This window comes from Neophocaena asiaeorientalis, unplaced genomic scaffold (genome assembly GCF_003031525.2).
Source record: "Neophocaena asiaeorientalis asiaeorientalis breed wild unplaced genomic scaffold, Neophocaena_asiaeorientalis_V1.1 scaffold104, whole genome shotgun sequence".
Lineage (NCBI taxonomy): Eukaryota > Metazoa > Chordata > Mammalia > Artiodactyla > Phocoenidae > Neophocaena > Neophocaena asiaeorientalis.
This window is the reverse complement of record NW_020175679.1, coordinates 2,494,271-2,498,124: the sequence shown is the minus strand read 5'-3', so window position 1 is coordinate 2,498,124 and position 3,854 is coordinate 2,494,271.

Sequence of the window (3,854 nt, the reverse complement as noted above, 5' to 3'; positions counted from 1 at the left end):
AGAGTGGCCGGCTCTGGGCTGTGAGGCTGTAGCAGGTTAGGGTTGGAGATGAAAGTTCCTGCGTCCTCCCCCCCCAGTAAACCCAAATGTCAGATAGCCAGGGACGGTAGGGGTGGCCTCTGCCTTAAGCTGAAGGAAATGACAGGACAGATATTCAGGGAAGAGTGTTCCAGTCAGAAGGAACAGCACCTGCAAAGCCCCAGGAGCAGGCAGAGAGGGCAGAGCCTGGAGGGTCTTGGCTGCACCCTCTTCACAAGCACGGGGTCCTGTGGATCCTGACCCTGAAGGTAGCTCAGCTTCAGCACATGGGTGCCCCCAGGACATGCCAGGCTCCCCTTCCAGGCCACAGCTCCCAGGGCCAGCTGCTTCCCTGGAAGGAGGGCACTGTCCCTCCCCTGCTCTGTGCCGCATGAGCAGTGAATGTGCAGGCAGCTGGGTTCCCCCTGGACCCTCGAGTTGCCTGAGACCCTGAGGGTCTGCTGAGGGGTGGGACCTGCCCACCGCTCCTTGTTTCCTGCTGACAGGAGCTCCAGAGGAGGGGATGTCGGGAGCAGGGGGCCGTGTGGCCAGTCTGGGGTCTGCAGGGGCCTCAGGGTTACTGCTGGCACCAGGCAGGGGCGCTGGGAGGTGGAGGTGAGGGGTGGGGTCAGACCGGGTGGGGACCCTGGCTCTGCCCATCCCCTGAGGCACCTCACCTTCTCCCACTTCATCTACGACCCTTGCCAGCCGCCACAAGCAACGTCTCTGGTGTTCGGGAACAACCCCTGAATCGCATTTATTGACTCAAATGTCCCTGTGCCAGCAGAGCTCCTGGTTCACTCTCTGCTTTGCCCGCGTCCCAGGCACCACCTGGCTCTAAGGCAGTCCTGGACCCCCAGCCACATCCGGGCCTTCTGGACGGGCATCCACTGGGTGGCCCCTGCCCTTTCCTGGGGTCTCTGTCCTGGGGCCTCCTGGGAGTGAGCCTCTGGGGAGGCACCTGGAGCCCCTGCTGCTGGGCCCCTCTCCACCTGCAGGCGGGGACCCTGGGCCTCCCACGGACACTCCTGCAGGTTGAAGGGTGCAGGTGCATGTCGGCCACCCTCACCTGGCGGCCTCGTCCTGCACCTCCCTGCCCCCACCCTGCTGCAGGCCAGGCGGGCTCCCCAAGCTGACAGACCTTGTATGATGACAGCCTTCCCAGGAGTGGGAAGCCCTGCTTGGCTGTGCACACAACGGGAGGGGCCCTCAAGGGACGGCCCACGGAGACAAGGGCAGCAGCGGCTCTTGACAAAATGCTCCAGATCTTTCTCTGGCCTGCAGACGAAGTGAGGTGGGGGAGAGAAAGCACAGACCTGAACAAGGACTGCCCGAGCAACACAGCTGTCCCCCCGGGGAACCATGCAGCCTGACACCTGCGCCAGGCACCTGCAGGGTGACAGCACACCCCTCGGCTGTTGTGTCTGCGGGGGGACAGGCGGGCAGAGCCAGATGGCCGTTAAGCTCGTGTAGCTGTCACATCACTGAGCTCCCAGGACGGCCACGTCTGAGACACAGCCATGGAGACACAGCGTGGGCAGTGAGGGCCAGGGGGCACCTTGGGTGTTGTCTCTTTTCCAAGCCCTCTTTCCTGCCAGGTGTCGGCCACCCTCCCACCCTGGGAGGACAGATGATCCAGGAAAGAGGAATTTGTCCCCAGCTGGTCGGAAGTTTGGGCGGAGTGGGAGGACGCAGCAACACGGAGCCTACTTGCAGTTGGAGGTACCGAGTGCAGAGAGGAGGGAGGTTCCGAGAAGGCCTCCCGAGCTGCAGCCCCAAAGGGGAAACACTGCGGTGCGGGGGTGGGTCAGGGTGGTCACGGTGGAGAAGAAAACAGGGGGCACCCAGAAGTACTCTGCAAACTGTTGTGTGTGTCTGCAGGACCTGTGTGAACAGGAAGTTCAGAGGGAAGTCGTGTCCGGCTGACCTCGTGGGAATGCTGCCTGGGGGGCCTGGAGTCACCCGCGTTCTGGTGGGAACAACGCCCAAGGTCTCCCACAAAGGGGGCTCACCCTGAATTCCTGGGGCTTCACAGGTGGCACCTCCCTGGCAAGGGTCATCCTTTTCGTGTCCAGTCCCAGTGACTGCCCCCGGGTCTACAGAGACTACAGGCTTTGCGGACAGGCACAGCCAAGGTGGGTTGGAGGGAAGGAGGGGGAGTGGACACTGGTTTCTCCTGCACCTCAGGCTGTGTGGCCTCACCTGCCGTTGTCCTGCCCCGGGAAGTGGCAGCAAGAAGCAAAGAGGCATCTCGCTCAGGCTGGTTCCCAATGGGATTGGGTGGGTGGAGGTGACTGATGCCTAGACAACAGGCTAGAAGGGGTTCTTTGAGACACGTGGGCTCTGTCTTCCCATGCAGGGGACGCAGGCTCTGACTACAAAGCTTCAAATCCTCGGGGCACCCACCCAGGTGTCTCTGCCCAAATTCCTGGGTCTGAGGGTTCCCCTACAGGCCTGGACTTGACAGGGTGGACCCACCTTACCTCTGCCACTCCAAGATATGCCCTCCCAACGTCATACACATGCTTACTTATTCTTTTTAGCAAAAAGAAAGAAAGAAAAAAATGACAAAAATGGTACAAAAGCAGTCCATGCTTCTTGCAAAATGGTCAGGAATGGTGGAAATTTTTAAAAAGTAAAAAATTAAACTTCGCCTGTAACCTGAGTTATTCACCCAGATTTTTTTCTGTGCATAATGCACTTTACAAAAATTGGACCAAGGTGCAACTGCTGATTTTAACTACTTAAAAAATACAGCAATACAGATGGATGTTGTTCCAGGTCAAAAAATAATACCAGATCATTCACTCAGCTGACACTTTTGAGCCCCTGTTCTGCAGTAGAAGCCCTGCTCTTCCTCGGATAGAGGTGAACAGAACAGACCTGGTGAGTTTACCTGTTAGACACAGGAGCAAAGAAACACCTGCTGTAATTTCAGGCAGGAATATGCCCTACAAAAGGCAGAGCAGGGAGAGATGGACAGCGGTGGCCTTTGACTGAGGTGGATATCCTCTCTGAGAACACAGGATCAGAGAGTTAGCCCTGCGAGTATCTGGAAAAGAGCTTTCTCAGAGTGGGGAGCAAGTGCAAAGGTCCTGAGGCACACACGCTGGTCTGTGAGGCTGGGGAAGGTAGCTGGGGCTTGGGTGGGGGTGGGATTTTGCTCAGAGCTGGGCAGGTGCCAGGAATGACTCCCTTGGCTGTGACTGACTGTGGGGTGCGAGTGAGCACTGGAGACCCCACAGGGCTGGCTGCGGTGGCGGTGGTCGGTGGGGCTTGGGTGGGGACATGGTTGGTGCTGAGGGGCTGCCTGGGGAACGCAAAGGGACTGGACATGAGGGGGCAACACAAGCGCCCACACCACCCCCGCCGGGGCAAGGATGGTGGCAGCAGTCGGGCGAGGTTTCCTGGGGGGGCCCCTCAGGCCTTGGGGCAGAAAGCCCAGGATGTGAGGCCAGGCTCACGGCGTGTCCCGGGGCGCTCCCGGTACCAGACACACAGTAGGGGCCCGGTGAGGGAAGGGGAGCTTTTCGAAGTCTGGACGTGTCCTCCAGGACAGAGGAGGGGAGGGGCCAGATGGTTCGCGTGGAGGAGGGGGAAGGAGCAGCTGGAGGGGCGGGAAGGGCCCCGCTGGAGGCCTGGCTCCTTCGAACCAGAAATGTCGGGATGAGACTTCCACGAGCTGCCCTGCGGCTCCAGGAAGGTGCAGGGTTAAAAGTATTACATTAATATTTTTAAACTGTAAAACCCTTTGATTTTAGCAACAACCTAATTGGAGCAGGCGGAGCAGGACCTGCTACTGTCACGTTACACATTCGGATCCGGGCGCCGGGACC